At 52.8% G+C, this 24,883-nt stretch overlaps 1 long non-coding RNA gene and 1 pseudogene across 2 annotated transcripts; one reads left to right on the top strand and one right to left on the bottom strand.

Annotated features, from left to right (window-relative positions):
* Positions 1–594: 594 nt before the first annotated feature.
* LOC135971872 (uncharacterized) lies at positions 595–24,883 on the bottom strand. Of its 2 annotated transcripts, none has more exons than XR_010588215.2 (3): positions 24,681–24,883; positions 23,589–23,925; positions 595–1,161 (listed from the first exon to the last, which is right to left on the bottom strand). It is a non-coding gene; the product is annotated as an uncharacterized lncRNA (long non-coding RNA). The 2 variants fall into 2 exon arrangements; XR_012415258.1 differs by lacking the exon at positions 24,681–24,883 and adding an exon at positions 10,351–10,451 and having other exon boundaries at positions 23,589–23,714.
* Positions 23,809–24,883, top strand: part of LOC102140943 (golgin subfamily A member 6C-like) — a 107,614-nt pseudogene continuing 106,539 nt past the window's right edge.

Below are 24,883 nucleotides of genomic sequence, written 5' to 3'. Positions count from 1 at the left end.
AATTCTCCCCAAGAAAAATGGGTTTTTCTTTTCTATCACATGGTCAGGCTGCAAATTTTCTAAACTTTTATGCTCTGCTTTCCTTTTAAATACAGATTCCAGTTTCAAATCATCTCTTTGCTCATGCATGTGATCATATGCTGTTACAAGCAGCCAGGCTACATCTTGAATGCTTTGCTGCTCAGAAATTTTTTCCGCCAGATATCCTAAATTGTCACTCTCAAGTTCCACAGATCCCTAGAGCAGGGGCACAATGCCACCAGCCTCTTTACTAAAGAATAGCAAGAGTGACCTTTACTCCAGTTCCCAAAAAGTTCCTCGTCTCCATCTGAGACCAACTCAGCCTGGACTTCATTGTCTGTATCACTATTAGTATTTTGGTCACAACAATTTAACAAGTCTCTAGGAAGTCCCAAACTTTCCCTAATCTTCCTGTCTTCTAAGCCCTCCAAACTGTTCCAGCCTCTGCCCATTACCCAGTTTCAAAGTCACTTCCACATTTCATGTATCTTTATAGCAGTGCTACACTTCCCAGTATCAATTTTCTGTATTAGTCATTTCTCACATTGCTATGAAGAACTACCAGAGACTGGGTAATGTATAAAGAAAAGAGGTTTAATTGGCTCATGGTTCTGCAGGCTGTACAGGAAACATGGCCAGGCAGGCCTCAGAAAACTTACAATCATGGTAGAAGGTGAAGAGGAAGGAGGCATGTCTTACATGGCCAGAGCAGGAGGAAGAGAGAGAAGGGGAGATGTTGCACATTTTTAAACAACCAGATCTCATGATAACTCACTATCACGAGAAGAGCAAGGGGGATGTCCACCCTTATGATCCACCAGGCCTCTTCTCCAACATTGGGAACTATAATTTGACATGAGGTTGGGTGCAGTGGCTCAATGACTGTAATCCCAGCACTTTGGGAGGCTGAGGCGGGTGGATCACCTGAGGTTGGGAGTTCAAGACCAGCCTGACCAACATGGAGAAACCCCATCTCTACTAAAAATACAAAAATTAGCCAGGCGTAGTGGTGCATGACTGTAATTCCAGCTACTAGGGAGGCTGAGGCAGGAGAATTGCTTGAACCTGGGAGGCAAAGGTTGCGGTGAACTGAGATAGTGCCATTGCACTGCAGCCTGGGCAACAGGAGCAAAACTGCATCTGAAAAAAAAAAAAATAGTAATTTCACATGAGATTTTGGTGGGGACAAAGATCCAAATCATATCACTTGTCATTCTTTGGTAGGTGAAAGGTCTTTTCTCTTTGGTTGCCTTTAAGTTTTTGTCTCTTTTATATTCTGCAGTGTACTACCATGTGCTCAGGTAGTGGCTTGACTGTACTGATGATGCATGGCACTCAGTGTTTCCTTTCCTTTCAATCTGAGAACTTATCTTTCTCTTTAATTCTGGGAAATGATCTGCTTTCATGTTTTTGACTATTGCTTCTTTTCCATCCCTTGGTTCTCTTCTCGATATTTGTTCTTTTTAATGAAGCTTTCATACTTTTCATCACTTTATCTTTTTTATACTATTTTCTATGTAAATTCTTAATGTAAGCTTATAAATCACTATGTTTTTCTTTGGACATGTCTATTCTAAAATTTGTCCCATTATTGAGTGTTTTCTAAAGAGAACAAGGTTTTACTAAGTTGCCCAGGCTGGACTGAAACTCCTGAGCCCAAGTGATCCTCCTACCTCAGCCTCCTGACTGGCTGGGATTACCAACATGCTCCACAGTGCCTGGCTTCCTTCAGTTTTTTTTTTTTTTTTTTTTTTTTTTTGAGACGGAGTTTCACTATTGTTGCCCAGGCTGGGGTGCAATGGCGCGATCTCAGCTCACTGCAACCTCCGTCTCCCAGGTTCAAGCGATTCTCCTGTCTCAGCCTCCCAAGTATCTGGGATTACAGGCATGTGCCACCATGCCTGGCTAATTTTTTGTATTTGGTAGAGATGGTGTTTTACCATGTCAGCCTGGTCTTGAACTCCTGACCTCTGGTGATCCGCCCGCCTTGGCCTCCCAAAATGCTGGAACTATAGACATGAGCCACCACACCCATCCTTCCTTTAGTGTTTTTTTGTTTTGTTTTGTTTTTTTAAAGACGGAGTCTCACTCTGTCACCCAGGCTGGTGTGCAGTGGTATGATCTCAGCTCACTGCAAGCTCCACCTCCCAGGTTTACGCCATTCCCCTGCTTCAGCCTCCCGAGTAGCTGGGACTACAGGTGCCCACCACCATGCCCGGCTAATTTTTTTGTATTTTGTAGTGGGGACGGGGTTTCACCCTGTTAGCCAGGATGGTCTCAATCTCCTTACCTCGTGATCCGCCTGCCTTGGCCTCCCAAAGTGCTGGGATTATAGGTGTGAGCCATCATGCCTGGCTTTCCTTCAGTGTTTTAAGGAGTCCAAATAGGCTTCTATTTAGTCATTTAAATATTTCCCTACTGTTTGTTTTTTCTGCAATAAATAAGCCTCTTAATTGTTGATTTTGCTTTGGCATCAATCTTCTTCATGTGTCTTAAAATTTCACTCTGCACAGTCAGCTTGAAGGGCAGTTTCTCTTTCTCTTGTTGTCCCTGTAACTATTGGTTTTGCAGTTGCTCCCCTTAGTTCTCTGAAGTCTCTAGTACAAAACCAGGCCTTAAATCAGTTTTTGGATTTTTTTTCATTGCTATCTAAAATGTTGGTTTTACCTCTTTTAAAATATGCTACTGTCTGATTGGGCTGTCATAACAGAATTCCAGAGACTGGGTGGCTTAAACAGCAGATAATTATTTCTCACGGTTCTAGAGACTGGAAAGTCCACGATCTAGGTGCTGGCAGATTTAGTGTCTGATGAGGGCTCTCTTCCTGGCTGTAAGCAGCCACCTTCTCACTGCATGCTCACATGGTCATTCCTTGGAGCAACCATGCACAGGAAGAGGGAGCGATCTCTTTGCCTTCATCTTATAAGGGCACCAATCCCATCATGAGGGTCCCACACTCACGACCTAATCTACGCCTAATAATCTCCCAAATGTCCTACCTCTTAATACTATCACATTGAGAATTAGGGCTTCAGCATAAGGATATGTTTGTACATATATTTTTTAACATAGATGAGTGTATAGCAATTCTGTATCCCATATTACATCATAAACATTTTTACTTATCATTACGAAGTCTTTAGTATCATTTGAAAGGTCCTTACTAACAATTACTTAGCCTTGCTCTCAGTGTTATTTCTATTTACTCCCTATTTAAGGTAACCTGATAAATCTTCTTGGTGTGAAACTTATCCATACTGTGGACTGTGTCCTTAGGAAAGACCCCAGAAAGGAATGGCAAGGTAAAACTGGGAGCCTGTGGCTGTTGATACCTGTCTAGAATGGACAGGTCCATCCCCATGACATTGGAGTGTGAGCTCCTGTCACCCACAGAAGCCCTAACCCCACCAGCAGCCCCAGCACGTGGGGAGTAGGGGAGGCACCTGGACAATGGTCAGTGCTTCAGGCAGTGGGTGTCCTCCAGTGAAGATATCCTGCATTGCAAACTCTTTGGTTCCTTCAGGAAACTTCTGACTGGGCCCCAGACACAGGGAGCAAAGTGTTCAAGAGAGCAGAAAAGCTTCTGGCTCATGGGGTCAAGCTCCTGAACCAGATATGAGGTTTGATACAAGGCACTGGAATAGCCCAGGTTAACAACTCGTGAATATTGTTTTGAGGTTCCCGCCTTACAGATTGTTAAACTGTTTTCTCGTACAACTTCATAATTTTCGCAGACTAAGCCATTTTCCAGAGGAGATGGCTGAAGCTTGGATTGACCAGAGCAGTGCTTCTTGAAAGGTTCTGTGGGTTTGAGTCACGGGGAATCCTATTAAAAACACAGATTCTGGTTCAGCTGATCTGGGGTGGGATCCAAATTGCATTTCTAACAGGCCCCCAGGTGATGGCGACGCCGCTGGCCTGAGGACCTCACTTGAGTAGAGAAGTGTGAGGGGACTTAGGCAAGCCACAGGCATCCTCAGTGACTGAGCTGGAACCCGTGTCTGCCTGACTCCAAAGCCTGTGTCCTCTGTCTGCGATTGCCATGTAGAATCCTGCAGTCCTACCACTTACTTTGCAGGTGAGGGAGGCGAGACAAAGAGGTTTCCGCTGGAGGGGAAGGTGGCTTTGTTCAGAGAGGGAGCTGCCTTTCCCAGGCCCACCCCTGACCTTGAGATTTGATGAGGAAGAGAGGGATGGAGGGGATGATCTCCTGAGTGGGGAAGTGCCACAGTTGGGTAGCCGTCAGTGTTGGGAAAATTAATTTTTTAATTAAAAACATGTCTTTTTTCCCCACTCTTCTTTCCCCTTTGCTTTAATGTCTCAGTCTAGAGTAATAATGAGTTGCTCTGGGGAGGCTGAATCTTAGAAAAACTGTTGGTGCGACTGCTGAGGAATTTATCTGATTAACTTGGGCTCAGCCTTTGAAAAGAAGAGAAAGGGAAGTAAAAAGAAAAAGGGAGGAGGGAAAGCTCCAGCTCCCCATCGGTTTTCTGGCACAAAACTTAATCACAGCGTCAGAGAGGCCGCCCCTGAACAAGGTGGCTGGGGACTCAGCATCCCGGCATTCCCCTCCCCAGGCCCCAGTGGCCCTCTGCCCTAGCCCAGGCCCCACCTGTCCTCTGGGTTGCCTCCCAGGGCCTGGAGGTGTCACCGTAAGTGGCCCAATGTCAGAGATGGGGTCTTAGATTGGATTCCCGGAAGGCAGAGCCTGGAAAGGGGTCTGGTGCTTTCAGTGACACGCATGAGGGGTTAGATGAGGATGTGGTTCAGCCAAAGTCTGGTCTGGATCCAGTCCCCTGGGAAGCTCTGGTGCTTGCACTGCACCGCAGAGTTGTCAGGGCACAAGGGGCGGCTTTTGTTCCCAGATCTGCCTGATGACTGTGGGTTGCACATGGAGGAGAGTATAGCCCCCAGGAATTTCCTGGTAAGTTTGGTCTCCACTGGTTGAGGGCACTGCTCCCTAGAAGGGCACAACTGTGAGTTGTTAACAGCCAACACCGCCTGCAGGTGGTAGACAAATGTCCTGGCTGGAAAATGGGGTCTGGGTGAGGTACCAACAGCATCTACTATGGATGGACTGGAGGGGAGGCCTGATGGGGTTGGAGAGAAATGGGTGGATTCAAGAGCGATGCTGGAGGTAGAGTTGATAGCACTTAGGGAGTGGCTGAGTGGGGTGGGTGTAGGGGGTAGGGACAGGGGACTCCCAGTCTACTGGTTTGGGTGACTGAGTGGCTGGGGGTGCCAGGTTGGAGCAGAGATGTAGGGGTCATCTGTGTGAGATGGGAGAAGGTGGGCGGGCTTATGTGGGTGGGCAGGAAGGGAGAAGAGGTGGAGCAGAGTCCTGGACACCCCACAGGACTGGGGCTGGCAGAGGACAGGGAGCCCAAGGGAGTTTGAGAAGGTGCAGCCAGGAGGACAGGAGGAAAACTAGAGAGGGTGGGGTCCCAACATCATCTCTTCCCTCCTCCATCCTCCCAGATGCGTTGGCCTCAGTCATTGCCTGTCTCCTCCATCAGTGCGTGTTTGTGGATGAAGGCAGGAGACTGCTTTGAGGAGCCTGAAAAGACTGTGATCCCCTTGAGGGTGGGGACTATGCCTGTCTTGATTAGTATTGTGACCCAGCCCCTATCATGCTCCCTGGCACACAGTAGGTGCTCAAATAAGCCTTTGCTGAAAAATACAGTGGCTAACACCCATATAGCACTTACCAGGCCCAGGTCTTGAATAGAAATTCATTTAAGTCTGTGAGGAAAGATTCAATGCCTTGTTTACCCACATCCTATGAGTTTCCACAGATATCTTGGCCATTCAAGAGACCTTTGCAAATTTTCCACTTAGAAGCTATTATTATCCCCAGTGTACAGATGGGAGACTCAGAGGCACAGAGAGATTAAGTAACTCACCTAAGATCACAGATAAGTGGCAGAGTTAGAGCATGAACCTAGGCAATGTGACTCCCAGGGTCCCTGCTCTTAGTGCCTGTGTGAGCGAGTGAAATTGTTGCCGGTGTTTTTCGGACCAGGGCACATAACTGCTTCATGTGGCACATGCACACAGAGCCACATGCACATGCAGCCACATGCACACACAGCTACATGTATGCACAACCACATGTACACACTGCCTCATGTACACGCAACCACATTGACATGCAGTACACAGAAGACAGCTCTTGTCTGCTGCAGGAGAGGGTAGTCCACAGCCTTGAGTAGGGGCCCCTTACTGTACAGTGCTCTGCTCACACTGGACTGGCCAAAGCTACTTCAGACCCAATCCATTGCTGCCTTTACAGCCCCTGAGGCCAGAGGGTGTTTAGGTTGGGGGTAGAAAGGGACAGGTGGAAAGTTCTGGTGTCAGGCAGGACACCTTTCAGTCCCAGCTCTGCCATGACGCAGTGTGGCCCGAGCCTCTTTGAACCTTAGTTGTCTCATATGCAAAATGGGACTAATTACACGTTTTCCTCAGAATTTGTGTGACAGTTAAGAATGATGTATGGTGTCTGGCACACGATGGCTTGGTGGTACCACTATTACATGGAGTAACCATTTTTTGCTACATTAGCCATTTCTTTGCCTGATATTAGAAAATGTAAATATGGCCTTGCAGTAACTGGGCATTTTGCGTGGCTGCCATCCAGAGGCCCATTCAGCCAGAGGGCCACTGGCCACCTCCAGCCCGGCAGGGATGAAGGCTGAGGTGGGAGGCTGAGAGCAAGGGCTGGGAAGAGACGCAGAGCTGGGAGCACCCAGACTGTCCTGGACAGTGGCGTCTGAGCTGGACATCTGTCATCAGCTCTCATCCATGGCTGTACATACAGGGATGCTGCAGAGGTGAGGCTAAAAACTCCTGCTCAGGCCCACCATCAGCTTATGTGCCCTGAGCCCCCAAGGGCCACCACATCACATAGCTCTGCAGGCTGGGGGGTGGGTGGGTAGGTATCATTCATACTGTAGTCTGTGAAGCAGGGTTCCAGGTGTGTGCTTCTCACATAAAAAATGTTCCCTGGAGCTGTGCAATAGGGCCTGAGATCTCTTCAGGGCAGTAGTCTCACAGCTGGGAAAAACCAAGCAAAGCAGACAGCCTCCTCCTAGGATCTGCCTGCTGCATGGGCACCCAGGCCAGGGCAAAACCAGTTTCAGCTGTGTCTAGTGCTCCCACTCCTGGCACCCAGGTCTCTAAGTAATAACCCCGAGTGTGTGACGCCTGAACCCCTAACAGAACACATCTTGCCCTGGTCCGGACTGGGAGCTCTTGAGGATGGGGCTTGGGCCTCCGCTTTTCCCCACCTTTCTCCGACCAAGCACAGGGCTGGGCACACAGAAAACAGGAATCATGTTGGAAGAAAACTGTGAGATTAAAATACCCAAGTCTGTCATTCCTCTACTGAAGAGACATTTACTTACCAGCCTTTAACTGTGCCCTGGACTTGACCGGGCTGGCAAAGACATGAGGATGGACCCCTGTCCTCAAGGGGTCACAGCCTTGTGGGGAGACAGACATGTAACACACAGTGAGGGTCCAGTGTGACCAGAGCTGTGATGGGTGTGCAAGAGGCCTCGGGAGCACAAAGATGAACAGAGGGCACCCGAGACAAGGTGATCCTGGGGTTGAAAATTAAAGAGTGGGTGGGGGCTTACCTGGTGGAGGTGGAGGGAATGCGTCCCAGGTGCATATGCAAAGGCATGGAGGTAAACAAGAGCCGGGCCCAACACGGGATCTGTAGGCTTGAGTGGTGCAGAGGAAAGAGCCCTGGACAGACCAGCTGGGTCCCAGTCCCATCTGCTTGTAAGTACCCGAGTGACCAAGGACAAATTCTCCCCTGCCTCCCTTTCTCTGGGCCACCGTTTCCTGATCTGTGTAGTAGCAACTGGGCTACATCATCCCCAAAGCCCCTCCAGCTTGGAAGCTCTTGGTTTCTTCCAGATGTGGCTGGAACCCTGCCTACCTTCCAGAAACACACCCTTGCCTACAGATGCTGGGGCCCTCTGGGGAACGTGCATAGGTTGGTTCTGGTTAATCTAGGCTTAACCCTCCGAGTGCCAGAACCTTTCACTTCATTGCAAATAGTTCTGCCCCATGAGCAGACTGAGAGTTTGGGCCCACCTTCCTGGGAACACCAAGGATGAAATCTGCTGGGAGTGTGGCTGACATGGGACTCCTCCACTGGGTAGTTCTCGCTCTGGCTGACTGGGTGACAGGGGGAGTTCTGAGCTGGGACTGTCCTCTTTGAAGACAGCCAAGCCCAACCATCTCTCTTGGCATGGGTTTGCTTCTTTGTGCCCACTGGCTTCTCCCTTTTATAAGCATCACCAGCCAATCAGCTCATGCCTTCCCTCCCATGAGAGGGAAGTGACCAATCATATTTGGTCTGGTTTCTCCGTTGCTAGGTGTGGGAGGCTACCTCCTCACTGCCAAGGGGCTTGGATTTTATAAGTCCAATCCTGGGTCTGTGCTGATCCCAAAAGTTCAGGGCTCCAGAAAGATGGATTTAAGATTTCCTGAGCACAGTATCCAGTGGGTTCTGCCAATAGTCAGGGCTGAGGAATTCAGGGGAAGGAGAGAGCAGCTGGCTCGTGGCAGTTCTGGAGAGCTTCCAGGAGAGGGCACTGAAGGAGGCATTTTCAGGCCCTTCCTGGCCCGCCTGGGCTGTTCTTTTCTCTTCACGGAGGGGCCTCATCAGACCCCTATCAGCAGGCTCAGGACTCCCATCCTGGTAGCTTCAGGATGCCTCCCTGCCCCGCTGTCGGTCCTGGGACTGTCCTGGGCCCTGGGCTTGAACCTGCTTCAGGACCCTTCCCCCCAGCCCTCACCCCACTGACACCCAGAACTCCTGCAGAGGGTTGGGTGTGGGTATTACTCCAAGTGTGAGCCTGGGTCCAGGCATCCCTCTATGGCTTCAGAGGTTGGGGATGGAGAGGACCCAAGAAGTGACATGGGAAGATTCAGAAAGAAGGGGAGAGCATCCCAGGTGGGGAGCCCTGTGAGAGTGTATGTCTGCCTGTTTGCACATGTGTGTGCATGAGCTGGTGTTTCCATACATGCCTTGGGCATGTGTGTGCATATGTGTAAAACACTGAGAAAGGACATTGGTGCTTCCATGTCTTAGGCTTGTGAATTTCCTCACCTCTCCAGTTTCCCATGAGGAGCTGTGTTTTGGGTCCTGAGCCCCAGCTCCCTGTGAGCCCAGGCCCCTGAGCCTAGTTCCCACCCCTGCCTACCCCCTCAATGGAGCAATTTCTTGATTAAAAAAATTAATGAGACTTGCACATAACAGACCCAGCATCACCACCAAATGGAGAAAACTCCAATCAATCCATCATCCATTCCCACTACCAAAGCCACTAGCAGCCCACCTACAGCCTAGTTTGGCCCTTTCTGGGGCCTGGGGCCCTGCTCCACCACAGAATGTCAATCAAAAGGATCCACTTCCAGCCGTGGCAACATAGTGAGACCCCGTCTCTATAAAAAATAAATGAATTAAGGCTGGGTGCAGTGACTCACGCCTATAATTCCAGCACTTTGGGAAGCTGAGGCAGAAGCTCGAGACCAGCCTGGCCAACATGGCAAAATCCCATCTCTACTAAAAATATAAAAGTTAGCTGGGCGTGGTGGTATGCACCTGCAGTCCCAGCTATTTGGGAGGCTGAGGCAGGAGAATTACTTGAACCTGGAGGCAGAGGTTGCAGTGAGCCAAGATTGCACCACTGCAGTCCAGCCTGGATGACAGAGCGAGATGCTGTCTCAGAAAAGAAATAAGGTAAATGAATTATCTGTGTGTGATGGCACACAAGTGTAGTCCCAGCTACTCAGGGGGCTGAGGTGGGAGGATCGCTTGAGCCTGGGAGGTGGAGGCTGCAGTGATCCATGTTCACAACACTACACTGCAGCCTGGGTGACAGAATGAGACCCTGTTGCAAAAAAATTTTTAAAGGGCCTACTGAGGATGGAGAGTTGAGGAAAATCAGTGCCTCCTCTGCCCCCAGGCTCCTGGCGTCCTGCTCCTCACAACAGCCTGGTGTCCTCATCTGTGCTCAGACCAGTTCAGTCTGGTGGAGCCCAGGAGGAAAGGGCTTGCCTGTGTTCCCTGGGCTGCAGGAAGGATCACCTCACTGACTTGGGGCGGCAGCAGGAGGAGGTCTGGGCTGAAGTCACGGCCCACCCGCTTAAGGCTCTGTCCCTTCTGAGCCTCAGTTTCTACATCTTTAAAAAGGGACCATGATGCCTGAGGCTCAGATGAGTGTATGGAAAGGGTGTCTTATTCCATTTGTGCCACACTAACAAAATACCTGAGACTGGGTGATTTATAAAGAACAGAAACTCATTTCTTACAGCTCTGGAGGCTGGGAAGTCCAAGATCAAGGTGCTGTCAAGGTTTGTTGTCTGGTGAGAGCTGCTCTTTGCTTCCAAGGTGGCGCCTTGAAGGCTGCATCCTTTGATAGGGAGGAATGTGATGTCTTTTCATAGTGGAGTGAAAGAGGGTGACCCCATACCCACAACTCCCACAAGCCCCCCCCTTTTTTTGAGACTGAAACTTGCTCTGTTGCCCAGGCTGGAGTGCAGTGGTGCTATGTGGGTTTGCTGCAACCTTTGCCTCCCAGGTTCATGCAATTCTCCTGCCTCAGCCTCCCAAGTAGCTGGAATTACAGGTGTGTGCCACCATGCCCAGCCAATATTTTGTATTTTTAGTAGAGACAGGGTTTCACTATGTTGGCCAGGCTGGTCTCAAACTCCTGACCTCAGGTGATCCACCGCCTCGGCCTCCCAAAGTGCTGGGATTACAGGCGTGAGCCACCATGCCCAGCCAGCCACAAGCCCTTTGATAAAAGCTCTAAACCATTCATGAGGGCAGAGCACTCATGATTTAACCACTTCCCTAAAGGCCCCACCCTTCAATATTGCAGTACTGGGAATTAAGTCTCAACATAAATTTTGGAGGTGACAGAAATACTCAGACCACAGCAAAGGGGCTCTGGGAACTGGGAAGTACTGGGCCCACACTGCTGATATCCACTGAGCCTTGGTCAATGGGAACATCTAAGGCAACCCAGAAATGGCAAGTGTTTGGCCCACACAGTACTTTAAAAAAAAATTGCATTAGTGGCCAACCTTTAACAAATGGGCATTTCCTGAACAAAGTCTGAATTTTGGTTTATCTTAAAAAATCAGGAGGCCTGGCAGCCCTGAGATTGTGTGCCCATGTAGGGTGGCACTTCCCTAACCCCTTCTCGGGGGCCCACTCCCTCTTAACTGCCTAACTCCTGAGGAGTGGGTGACACTTGTGACCCCTGACCCTTTCAGAACATATTAACATTTTTGGATGAGTCTTTAGTGGCCCAGTCAAGCGAGTGGCCCATGGTCAAGTGGGTGGGAAGGAGGGCACAGCTGCCTCCTGGTCCCCTCAGTGCACACTCCCTCTCTGTTTCCCACTCTCAGCCCTGGCAGTGTGCACTGCCAGACAGGGAGCAAGGAAGAAGTTGTGCCTTGGGGGCGACTGCTTTTCCTTTCTATGAAAATCTAACACTTTGACCATTACCCACACGACATTTTCTTTGAAGGCCCAGGGACCCAGATGGACAGATTCTCCCAGAGTAGGTGTAAGCAGTGCCAGGCCAGGCATTACTTTTCCCCTTGACCCCTCAATGTGGGTTATTTTCCTCAGGCAGAGGTGCTGTGGCCAGCCTGTGGGGGTCAACCATTTGGGGCAGGGCTGGGACAGCTGCTGTCATCAGGCTACAAAAGGGCAGACTGGAGTTTCCAGATTCACCCCTTCTCAACTACGTGACCTTGGGAAAATGCCTTGATCTCTCTGAGCCTGTTTCCTCATTTGTAAAATCTCTTCTCCCACATGCTGTCATAAAGATCAAATGGGATCAAAAGTGTGTAAGAGAATGGCCTGGTATAGGTCAGGAACACAGTTGGTGCCCAGTAAGTATTTGCTGAAAGGAGTTGAAGGTCCCCAGATTCAGTGATGGAGCCAACTAGTTACTGTGCAATGGAGACTGATTAATGAGGTCCAGTGTCCCAGTTGGCTGGGGCTAGATATGATGACAAGAGTGAGGGACCTTTGCCCTGGACCTTGCTCCTTCCAAGCTAGGGTAACTGGGAGAATGCGGGAGTGAGGAAGCAAAGAGAAGGGGCATAGTTTCTCCTCTCTCCCTGCCTCCCACCCTTGTTGTGGGTGCATAGCCCTTTCCCCATAAGCTGGGCCTCTTCCTTAAATGGGGAGGGCCCCTGCCTTCTTCAATAACTAGAATGTGGCTGCCTGGTTTCCAATGGGATGGGGAGCCTGGGGGCCCAGAGAAGTGGTGTGTGGAGGAAACAGCTGGCCTCATATTCAGTTTGTCATGGAGCCACCTCATGGGGCTGCTCCATCAGGACCTCTCAGTGCAGCCTCTCTAGACCTTTACCTAGTTTTAACTTGAAAGCACAAGAGGGACAAGGATATTCCAGGTCCCCCAAATCAGGGGGCTTTAGCACAAAGGGGGCCTCCAAAAGGAGGAGTTGAAGGCCCTTGGATCCAGTGGTGGAGCCAGCAGGGTTACTCTGCAATGGATACTGATTAACGAGGTCCTGTGTCCCAGCTGGCAGCCTCTAAAATGAAAGCTTCCTCCCCGTTTCCCAGAACACTGCCATCTGGCCACCTTTCTAAGATAGCAATGAAGACCACTGCTTTCTTCCTGGGTGTGCTTTCTGGAGCTGCAAGTTGGGGGTGCACAATAGCGTGTGGTTGCTGTCCCAGAAGAGGGGGCTGCCCAGGGCAGATGACAATAATGGTAGTGATAACGACAGCCAATGACATTTACTGAGTCCCAGGCTAAACACCTCCTGATGCACTCACCCCAGTTCTGGGGTTACAGAACAGCCCATCTCATTAAGGCATCTCCATTACATGGAAATTCAGATGGGAATGGAGCCATCCACAGGGAAGAGAGAGGTGTGTTAATTTATGACTTTCGCAAAGGGACTTTTCTTGCTGGGGTTGGGGGATCTAAGAAACAGCTCCTCCTGTGTGTTTAGGGTAATATTCCATGTCCAAAATGTCGATTCTCCTGCGTGGATTTAAAGAACATGTTTAGAGAACCAGGTCAGCTTTACGGTCTCCAGACCACTGGCTTACAGCCAGGAGAGGTATTTCAGAACCCTGGAGAGCGCCTCAGACTCCAGGAGGTGGGTGGAAAGAGGAGGCTGGTTTTTTAGAACTGGCTAGTCCTGCGGGGTAAGGTAGTTTATACCTGTAATCCCAGCACTTTGGGAGACCGAGGCAGGCAGATCACCTGAGGTCAGGCGTTTGAGACTAGTCTGACCAACATGGAGAAACTCTGACTCTACTGAAAATACAAAATTAGCTGGGCATGGTGGTGCATGTCTGTAATCCCAGCTACTCAGGAGGCTGAGGCAGGAGAATCGCTTGAATCTCGGAGGCGGAATTTGCAGTAAGCCGATATCATACCGTTGCACTCCAGCCTGGGCAACAAGAGCAAAACTCTATCTTAAAAAAAAAGAGCAGCCCAGCTTGCTGCTCTATGCTGAGTCTGCAAATACAGATGTCTTATTTTCTGCATCCTAAAAATTGTGAGCAAATAGCAGCTGTAAGTCAAATCTTATCCCCAACACCATTCTGCTTGGCTCTGCGCTTGAGAGCAGCCCTTGGTTGTTTTGATAAGCAGGATGTTGAATGATTATAGTCACAGCCTCTGCAACCTCACTACCTGAAATTAAACCTAGACTCTGCTACTCTCAGGCTGTGAGACTTTGGGTGCATTAAGCACTGTATGCCTCAGTTTCCTCATCTATAAAATGGGGATGATAAAGTACTCACTTCCATATGTTATTGTGAGAAATATATATATAACTTAGAGCAGTGGATGGCATGGACTTATTGCTGTAAAAATGTTGTTTTTAACCCTAAGCATTCTGCCCCAGCTCTGATGCATGGCCAGGTTTTTCCCATGGTACCCCTGGTTTTACCTGCAGGGTCAAAGGCTGGGAATAGGCAGATATTCCTTGGGCTCATAAGCCACTGGAGTGTCTGCAAGGCTGTCTAAGGAAGTATTAGTTTGCTAGGTTGGAGGCCCCACTGCCCTGGGCCAGGGAGTCTGGGACCTGATGAGATGCTGGACTTTGGCACCAACCTCCCCCTTCTTTTTTCTTTTTCATAGTGGTTCCAAGCATGGCCTTTAGAGCCAGAAAGACCCAGGCTTAAATCTTGGCTCTGAGGTTTACAGGCCATGACCTTGGCGAGTCATAATTAGCCTCTTGAAGTCTCATCTGTGTATGGGTCTAACAGTACCCTTGATGTGGTTGTTTAGAGGATTAAAATGAGAAAATGTAGTGCAGGCTGAGCACGTGTGCATGCTGTAAGTGCTTCATAGTGGTGGCTGTCACGTGGTTGTTATCCTGACGTCTCTGTCTCACTTTAGGTCTCTGACACTCCCCTCTCCCTCCCAGTGAGTGAGGCTCTCCTTCCTTCTCCTTGATTTCCAGGCTTGGAAGTGCGAGAGGACTTGGAGGCTTTGGATCTGGCCCGCCCAGACTCAACCTCAGGGAGATAGGTTTTTAGAAGACAAGATCCGGGGCTGGTCTCTGGCGGCTCACTTCTTGTGGCCTCACTCCTTCTCTCTGCCTTGTCTTAGTCTCAGTGCTCTGAATTTCTGGACAACTCCTTTGTGCCTTAGCCCTGGCCAGACACCCCTCTTTACCCCCAGCTCTGCCCCATTCCAAGAGCAAGTGGCGAAGCATTTACCTTACTAACAGCTCAGATTTGACAAGCATGAACTGAGCAGGTTGTGGGCCTTACCACGTGAGTTAGTTCATTTATAATCAGCATTTAATTAGCATCTACTTTCTGTCCAGCATTGTAGGAAGCACTTTACACACATTTTTGTTTAATCATCCAGCAGCCTCTAGCAGCAGTTATTATTACTAATTTCATTTTTAAAATTTTCTTAAAAATTTTTTGTGGATACCAGACGAGTCAGATATGACTATACTTTGATCTTACAGGGGAGGGCAATGGGATCCAGAAAGGTTGGGTGATGCTTGGGCCTCACGGAGGGGCACCTTGGAGCTACAGGGAGGAGAATTGAGCTAAAGCTTACACAGCACTTGGCAGTGCCCAGCAGACAGAAGGTGCTCAGTAAAGGGGACTAAGCCCTGTCATCCTGGATGCCCCATGGGACCCTCAGCCTGGTTGACTCCTCTTTGTGCCCTCTCCCCCACCCTTGTACCAGCTCTTCCATTGGTCAGAGAATGTATTAATTTGCATTTGGGCCAGATGCAGTGGTGGAATTTCGGGTACTGTGAGAGTTGGGTAGCGGGGACACAGAGAATGGCCACTGGCTCTATGGCTGAGGCCTTTCCTCACTTGCTCCTGCAGCCACATTCAAGCAGGACTCCCAGGGGCCAGGCTGTGGAATCACCCACGATGATGTGGTTCTGGATACTGTGATGTCTGGGTTCATGAACTCTCACTGGTGGATCATTCAGTCTGCCCAGGAACTTGAGCACAACCCCACTCCCTCGCTCCTCCCCTGCAAACTCTCTGGGCCTGGGGTGTAGAGGGAAGTGGGCCAGGGCTTCAGGAAATCTGGTCTCTTTCTGCCACTGTCACAGGGCCTGGCCTTGACCAAGATGCCCACCTGGGTTGCACAGGAGACATGGCTTCTCAGTTCAGCTCTGCTATGAACAATTCACCATCAGACCCAGGGCAGGTATTGACCCTCTTTGAGCCTCAGTGTCTTCTTCTATAAAATGGGAGGGGAGAACTGGCTGTTCTCTGAGTGTTCTCCCAGGCCTGCCATGCAAGGCAGTAAAGAGAGAATCCCTGTCCTCCCCTCTGCCTGCCCTATGAGGAGGTATGTAGCCAAGGACAGGGACAGAATAGGATGCAGGGAATGAGGCAGGGAAGAGGGAGAGTCTCAGATGGCCCCTCTCTGGCTTCAGAAACTGGTAAACTCAGGTGCTGTTTACTGAGATGAGAAAAGGGCAAGGGTAGACTTGGGGAGGGATGATAAGTTCAGTTTTGGATCCATTGCATTTGAGGTGCTCAAGGGATGGGCCTAGGCAGCCAGCATGGAGCGGAGCTGGGATTTGAACTAGGGATATCTGCTTCAAAGGCCATGCTTTCTCTGGCACACACCCCATGCAGAGGGTGAGGTGCACAAAGTCAAGCTACTAAGGGCCAAGGAAGGGCCACAGAGAGTTCGTGTTCAGAGCTGGGAATAGTAGAAGTGGAGAAAAAAGAAGGCTTCATCATGGAGGGCTTCCTGGAGGAGGTCATCGAACCTCGCATTTTGAAGATACCAAGAGAAGATGAGTCCTGAAGGAGAACAGTTGAAAGGGTCCCTGAAGGCTACGCCCAAGAAGAATATGTGACTCCCCCAAGGTCACACAGCTAATAAGTGGCAAGGCCACGGTTGCAGCCAGGCCTGCCTCATTCCAGGGCCTCTGCTGTCAACCTCATAGGACACTGCTCTCAGGGATTGGGCCCTAGCAGGGGGAGAGGAGTCACAGAGTTGAGGGGGGAGACAGTCTCTCCCAGTTCAGGCCATCTTTCCCTAGCCCATGAATGGTCAAGTTCCAAATAAACAAAGAGACAGCAGAGCTTTGACTCTCAAAGTGGCAGTACACAGAGTCAGGATTATTCTGGTTTTAAAACAGACCTGACTCTAAGTATAGGGCCGTCCATGAATGTAGGTAGGTTGAGCAACTACTCAGTACCTGCGGGAGAAGGTGCGCTTAGAGTCTCCCCTGCCCCTTAAACTGGTCTGCCACCATGTCTGAGAGTCCATTCACACACCCTGACTTTGGAATAGACATTGTCCAATGGGGCTCTTCCCCAGGGGAGCACATTTTTGGCCCTACTCATCTCACACAAAGGGAACTTAGTAGACACTTTTCTCCTAGGCGGAAGGGGTGGAGGACGCTGCAAGGGGACCCTTTCTCCCAGCTTTGCAGAAGGTCAGTCTGCCATGCGGGAGACGGGCTCACCTGACAGAAGGGCAGGGAGCCACTGGGCACACCAGGCTGCAGTGGTAGCAGCAATGGTGAATGCCAGCAGCTTACAGCAAGTGTGCAGTGTCAAATGGGGTGCATTACTCTACCTGCAAATTAAAAATTAAAATTAACCACTCAGATTGATTTCCTTCCCATCTGTTTGCTCTCCCATGCCAGTCAGATGCCTGCCTGCTCACCCAGCCCAGTACATCCCATCCTAATGCCAGAGCTGGACAGCTCAGGCAGCTGCAGGAGTCTCTGTAAAGGACCTGGGGGACCTGCAGGCACCTCATTTCAGCCTTGGGAAATTGGGTAAGGGTCAATCCAGCCAGACTTGTGACCCTGAGACCCAGTGCAGGCCTTGGAAAGGGGGACAGGCAGGAAGTGAACATCACTCTGGTCCAAAGGTAACACCTATGCTGGGCTGGGAGGCAGAACTCTACAGAATATTCCTGGGGCCATCATTAACTGATGTCACAAGCCTGGGCAAGTCTTGTTTTTTTCTCTGACTTGTTTCTCCATCTGTGGAATGAGGATGGGGGCAGATGGAAGAGGTCCCTGTGGGTTCAGCGCTGGCCTGTGGGCTGGGCCAGCCTTCCCAAGAGACTGACCTCTCCCACCCACCTCCAGCCAGCCTGAGGAGCTCTGGATCAGAGCTGTCTCTGCAGTGGGACAAGAGGGACAGCCTTTATCCCATGCTTGGAGCAGTCATTGCATGCAGCTGTCCCTAGAAGAGTAAGGCCTTGGGCAAGAAAGCTCTCTCTTCAGACTCCTTGCCAGGAGAAGGGTCCTCACCTGAGGCCTATCAGCCCCAACACCCCAGCAGCAGGGGAGGAGGGCACTGCCCAGAAGCCCCTTCAGGCTGCAGGAAGGGACAGCTGCATCCAATGACTGCTCACAGCAGGTGTACGGATGAGGATTACCTAGAACAAGGTTGTGAAGCCTGGCAGGGGTCAGCTCACAGAAAACAGTTACTCTGCTGAAAAAGCCTGGGGGTCCCCTCTGGCCCCATCCTGCTCACCGTCTTGCTCCTTTTTTTTTAACAGTGGAGGCACTTTCATAGGTTTCTGTCTGTGCTCATGCTGGTCCCTCCTCCCTCCCTCTCTCCCTCTCCCGTCTTCTTTCTTGCATTCTTGCATTCCAACACATCCATGTGGCCAGCACATACTCCCTGAACCCCTGCAGCTCAGAAGGGACATGGACCTAGTCGTGCTTCCATCCCCAGAGTACTCCCCGTGCCCCCAGGCCCTTTTCCCCTGCCCAGTGAACCATCGCCTCTTGGTTCTCTGGGAGAGCCAGATTCTGCTGATTCCTGCATAGATGCGTTGCCAGGCCCTCTCTTCCTTGGTTCCAGGCTCCATGTTCTTCTGACTCTCACTTCCGTGATCCTGCTGGCCTCCAGCCCCCACCCCAACACTGTGCCCACTCCAGAACTTGGAACCTTGGCCTTCCTCTGTGCTATCCATGTGCCTGTCTGCCCACAGCCTGTGTGTTCCCTGAGGATAGACCCCATGGGCCTGCCACAGGGCCCACCATGGTGAGTGGGAACTGCATGGCCAATCACTTCCCCAAACTGCATATTCCCAGGTCCCCAAATTCCCACGCACCGCCCCGCCTCACTCCTTGGCCTCTGAAAGTGCAAGTCCAGTCCCATTTCTAACAGTCAGGGTCCATTCTCTGCCCAGATTCCCGACACCCACAGCTCCTGCTGCCCTGCTGCCTCCAGCACCACCCTTTCCTGAGGCCCTGTTGTGTGACTGTGCTGGACTGCAGGGATCCAGCGCCTGGATGGCCATAACCCTGCACCTTGGTTTCTTTATCTGTACAATGTGGATAATCCCTGCTCCTGCTTCCCTGGGCTGTAGGGCGCCTTCCCTGAGAACACACATGCAATTAGACTTGTGGACAGCAAAGCACTCCCCACGTTTCAGGTAGGCATGGTTAGTATAGAAAAAGCTGATGTGGCAGACTGTGGATTGACCTGGGCCCTCTCAACAAGCTGGCCTGGACCCTGCTCCATGAGCTCAAGACCCTGTGCTGACCTGGGGACAGCGCCTACAGGGCCATCCCCACCTCTTTAGGTAGGGTCCTTAACAAGGTAAGGCAGCCTCCCAAGCAGAAACTGCAACTCACACAAGAGAGACGGCAGGGTGCAGTGTCTCCTGGGAGGGAGGAGCTGCTTTCTGAACCTGTGAGGGAACACTGGGGGATGGGAAATGGCACCCCACATAGTCCTGCTTCCTTGGACCTGCCCAGGCAGTCTAGGATGGGGTGAGGCAGGAGGGCTTGCTATGGTGGCCTGGGCCAACCCCTTCTGTCTGGAGCCTCAGTTTTCCAGCTGTTAATGGGTTCTATAATCCATGGGCTCACTGGTGCCCATGGCAGCGATACAGTCCTACTCGGGGGATGCAGCTGGCTACAACTTTCCAGGGAAGGTTTTATAAGGTCAGCTGGTGTGTCTGTGGCCCACAGTGGTGCTGACTTCAGGGTCTCAGGAGGATGCTTGACAGGAAGGAGCACTCCAGACAGAGTAGCTGATGGTTATGGCAAGAATTCCAGTTCCCACCGTCCTCTCCTGTCCAGGAAGCCAGGAAGAGTAGAGAATGACACCCTTCCACAGCTGGAAAACTAGAGGCCCAATAGTCCAGCTGAGCACTGACAGGCCAACAGGGACTCCTGGGCATCTGATGCATTTACCAGGTGGAGACATGGGTGAGGGTGCAGGTGAGGCCTGGGGTGGGGACAGGAAGAAAGCTTCCTGGAGTGCCCTCCTTGGGAAGGACCAGGGGCAGGCTCAGGGGCGGAGGAGGGATGGGAAAGCCTAGGTCAGCAGCAGGCCTCAGGTAGCTCCTCTGCCCACTGCAGGGACAAGGCCCTGGAATCTGGCCTGGGTGGAGTCATGCTGTATCTTCTCCATTCCCTTATTACAGGCTATGGTCCAGGATCAACCAGAGATAGCAGAAGATGATCAGTCCATTCTTTACAGTTCTGGGGGACATGGAGTGGCAGGTGCTGCCCAGAGACATCCAGTTAGCATCTGATGAGAGGCGGGGCCAAGGCCTCTTGCTTCCTCATGACGCTGCCCACTCAGCTGCGCAGTCTGAGTTTTCAGGATGTCCCGCCTTGTGCCAGGGCCTGGGCATCAGAGAAGAGGGTGGAAGTGGTCCCTGGGCGAAGGGTGGTAGGCTGGGAGATAGCTGGAGGAACAGTGGTGGCACTGTCTTCTGCTTTGAACCTCCAGGGCCAGCCCAGAGCCTCCAGGCTAAAACCCAACTCCTTGCTGGTCCCACTAGAACCTACTGTCCTGACCCATGCCACCTGCACCTCCATCGCGAATCCTCTCCTCATGCTCTGGTCACACAGCCTTTCTCTCTTTCCTCTCACCATGGGGACTTTGCACATACTATTCCCTCTCTCTGGAGTCCCCACTTCTGTGGGTCATTGTCTACTCAAGCTTCTGGTGCTACATCGAGTGTCACTTCCTGAAGGCAGCCTCTCCTGACCCCCTAATCCAGACCAGACCAGGTCCCCAAAGACCTCATCATAGCACTTGTCCCAGTTGTCATTTTACATTTGTGTGCATGGTGGTTTGGTTTCTTCTTGTCTCCTCTAGACTCTAAGGTCTCCACTGTGTATTCCTCATGCCTGGCGCAGTGTGTGGCATGAAGTAGGCCTACAACCCTTGTTCACAGAAAGAATAAAGAATGTTGGCTCTCACCTCCCTGAGCCTTGCTTTTTTCTTATCTGAAATGGGAATGATAACACCAAGATGAGCATGAGGGTAAGCCAATGAACAAAAATCTTCTGGCCACACTCTTGGCAGAGGAGGAGGGAAGAGGAGGGAGATTGGGATAGGGAGGGAGTGGTTGATGCCAGCTGCTTAGGGACGGAAGGACTTGAGAGATGTGTGGAAACCAAAAGGTGGTGGGGACAGGTGGGGAGAGAGGTGGAGGTGGGGAGATTGGATGTGTTTAGAGATTGTAAGGAGACAGCCCAGCTGGGTGGGGCATTTCTCTGAACCCTTGGTGACCTACTTTTCAGCCTGGCTTAGGAAGCCAGGGGTTTCAGAGGAAGTGGGTGGGAAATGCCCACTGCCTCCTCAAATTCCATGTGGGCCACTCTCAGTCCCGGCTGGACCTGGCATGATGATTAAATCTGGGACACTGCCAAAGTTCTCCATGACTGGCCTGTGGAGATGGCAGGAAACAGCAGAGCAGCCCTGGGCAGGCATTTGTGGGGGCACTGACCCAGACTCTGTGGTGGGAAGCAGCTGCCAGCTCCTAGTAGAGGAGCTCCCTCCTGGAGCTGCCCAACTGGTCTGGTTCCTGGTCCCTGCCCCAGGCCCCCAACTACTACTGCTCTGGCCATGGAGTGGGCCTGGTTCATGCCATGCCTCTCTGTAAAGCCTGCTGGAAGGAAGAGGTGGCTGGCCACCAGCACAAGGAGAGGACACAAGGGGATCCCAGAGAGGCCTCTGCACCTGACTGCCTTAGTGCAGAACTCCTGGGTAGAGGGCCTAGGCTCGGACTTGCTGGGGACAATAAATGACACAGACTTAGGCTCATCATCCCTGTGGCACATACCAGCTTGCTCCCATACTTAGAGAGGGAGTTAAGGCTCAGAGAAAGTATGCCACCTATTTGAGTTTGCACCACATAGCTGGGCATAAATTCCCAAGCACGGACACAAAGGCTGTGTGCCTCCCAAGACAGCAAAAGTAAGCGGGAGAACGGGATGGGGATGCAGGCTGGGATTGCTGCTCCGTGTGGATGTCAGAGACTCTGGGGAAAGGCTGTTTGTCTCCGTGTGGCTTCCCTAGGGTTCACCTGGAAGCCCTGGGAAGATACATCAGGAAGCGTGCTGAGCCAGAGCAGGCAACACCTGTGAGCTCATCTCGCTTGGGGCCCCCAGGAAATCTGTTATGGAGGCAGAAAGAAAATGGCCAGGGAAGGAGGGAGAAGGGAGACAACAGGGACTTTGGGATGGGCCACAAAGTCAAGCTCAGGCACAGGTAAGAAAAGGCCATTTGCTGCATGCCCGCTGTGTGCTGAGCCATTCCTGAGCATCGTCCCTCGTGGATTCTTCGCCAGTCACCTTACTGGCAATGTATTTTTATTCCCATTGTACTGAGGAGGACACTGAGGCTGGAACCGACACTGGATCTGCCTGATACCAAAGTCTGGAGTCTTTACAGGGCATCTTCATGACGGGTGGGTACAGGAGCCTGGCTCTTCCTGGACTCACATCACAGCCACAGCACAGCCTGGGCTTCTCCTACTTCCAGCTCTGTCAGTAGCGGGAGGCTGTGCTGCCTCTGGCTGTGGATATGGGCACAGAGGTTGGGTCTGGCCTTGGAGAGGAGGAACAGAAGAGGAGGTGGCCCTCTGGCAAAAGCTGCTGAGTTTGGGAAGCCCTTAGCCATACCTCTGTGATGGCTGAAAGGTGGGGGTGGGCGCTGCTGCCTAGATTTCCCAAGCAGCAGCTCTGCTGCTGCCCCAGAACAAAGTTGAAACTCCTCAAATCAAGGATTTATAGCTTCTCTTCCCTCCGAAACACCCATCACTCCGTTTCCCACTTCCAGGTCTTTGCACATGCTCTTCTCTTGGCATGGGATCCCCTTTCTGTTCCTTTCTGCCTGGCCAATTCTTCCTCATCCTTCACTACCCGGCTTCAATGTCACCTCCTCCAGGACCTCCTCCACCCCCCACGGCTCTATCACACTTTCCTTATTCTTGTTTTCTGAAGGTAGGAATGTGTCTAAATCATCTGTGTGTCTCCAGGACCTAGCACAGGATGGGGCACATGACAGAAACTTCCTGAACAATGGACAAAATGCATCCCTCTGCAGGGTTGGGGAGCAAGGGACAGTCTGGGGTGGAAGTAAGGGTGGGGAAGGGGCCCTGAAGACGAAAAGCTCATGTGCCAGACTTGTCCAGGATCAGGCTGACCGGGAGCCTAGGGGTGCACTTTACTTCCCAGGGGTGTCATGAGGGCCCAAGGAGATCTTGGATGTGAGGGAGCTCTGCAAAGAGTAGGCCCCTGTACCAACTCAACTTTGCCTCGTTCCCTGGTTCCCCTGATGAGGCAGAAGGAAGGAGGAGCCGACTCGGCCTGGTGAGTGTCCAGGGTGGCAAGGATTGCAATCTCAGCGGTGGCCTCAGCTCTCACAGGCAAGAAGGAGGTGGGACTCTGGGGATTGAGGGCCTACCTTGCGACTCCCCCTCCTATGGGATCTAATACCGTATCAGAGCTGGGCATGGGCTCAGAGATGATGGAAGCCATGTCCTTACAAAGGGGGTACACTGAGGTGCAGAGAGGGGTAGGTATTTGCCCAACGTCACACAGCAGGAACGGGACGCCACCCCGTGAGCCCTGTTCTCCCAGCATGAGGTGTCTTCCCCTGGAGTTCAGACTCGGAGAGCAGCCTCCCTGATCCCCCTCCCCCGCCCCGCAGTCCAGGGCGCTCAGCCTGCACCGCCGCACACCCACTGCGGGCCCAGAGACTTGGCTGCTGGGCGCCCCCTGGATGGCGTGGTCCGGGCAGCTCCCGACCGTCCTTCTCCTTGACTCACCTCCAGCCTGGAGGGCCGGGCTCCACCGCGGCCTACAGGGCGTCGCCAGCACGGCCGCTGCTGTGCCACCGCCCCAGACTGTTCCCGCGCGGCGAGGTCCCCTCCCCGGCGCCCCCGGGTGGGGCCGGTAGAGCCGGGTGCGCTAGCCCTTTAAGCCCGGGCGAGATGAGAGCTGTCATCGGCAGCCGAGGCTAGCGCGGGACGCTGCCACCCTAGCGCCAGGCTGAACCTAGTAGCCGCGGAGAGCGGACGGGACGGCTGGACCGGGCGCGGCGCGTCCCCTCGCGGCCCACTGCGCCCTCGAACTCTGGGCCTCGCGAGCGGCGGGCGGCACCCGCTGTAATGCGGAGAATGTGAGAGGTAGCGCAAGGCGGTGGGGAGGAGGGGGCGCGGGAGAAAGCAGCGGCGAGACAGGCGGAGAGCAGCGGGGAGACCGAGGACCGGGCTGGGCAGGTGGGAGAAGGCAGAGAGGCACCGGAGAGGCCGGGCAGGAAGGGGGAAGAAGGGCGGCGGCGCAGCGGAGGGGGCAGGCGCTTCGGACGGGAGTGCGGGAAACCCGAGTCGGCACCCGGGCCCGGGTTCGGGCTGGGAGCGCGACCGCGGCCCGGCCAGGCAGGGTGCGGGAGCCGGGCCGCCCGCGGGGTCCCCACCGTGAGTAGAGGGGCACCTGAGGCCGGCGGGTACGGGAGGGGCGCAGGGCCGCGCTCCGAGGGCTCGAGCCGGCCCGGCTTGGGGGCCTTTGTGACCGCCCCAGGAGACCGAGTAGGGAGTGCGAAGCCGGGTGTGCGGCGGCATGGGGGTGTGCGTGCCCGGGTGTGCGAGTGTGAGCGCCGAACGGTGGGGGCGCGCGGTAGGGATTCCGCCGGCATCGCGCCGTAGCGAGCAGGAGGCAGGAGCCGGACGCTCAGGAGAACCGAGGCCCTCTCGCGCACCACGCCGCGCGCTCTTGTGCACACACACGCCCTCCCTGCCGCGGTCGCCGCCGCGGCCACCATCGTGGATCTGGGCCCTGCGCCGGCCCCCTCCGCTGCGCAGCCGCACTTCTTCCCCCTTCCAGCCCGGCCTCTCCGGCGCCCCTCTGCCTTCTCCCACCTGCCCAGCCCGGTCCTCGATCTCCCCGCTGCTCTCCGTCTGTCTCGCCGCCGCTCCTGAGGAGCGGGAACCGGAGCCGGAGCAGGAACCGGAGGCAGCCGAGCCGGGGAATGCCAGCCCGAGCGCAGCCGCGCGCGGACGGCGCGCCTGGGATGGTGAGCATGGCCGGGCTGGCCCCGCTGCTGCGGGACCGAGGCTACAGT

The sequence above is a fragment of the Macaca fascicularis genome, chromosome 7, assembly GCF_037993035.2.
Source record: "Macaca fascicularis isolate 582-1 chromosome 7, T2T-MFA8v1.1".
NCBI classification, from domain to species: Eukaryota; Metazoa; Chordata; class Mammalia; order Primates; family Cercopithecidae; genus Macaca; species Macaca fascicularis.
Note: the sequence above shows the minus strand (reverse complement) of the source record. Positions and strands in the feature narration are given on the sequence as shown.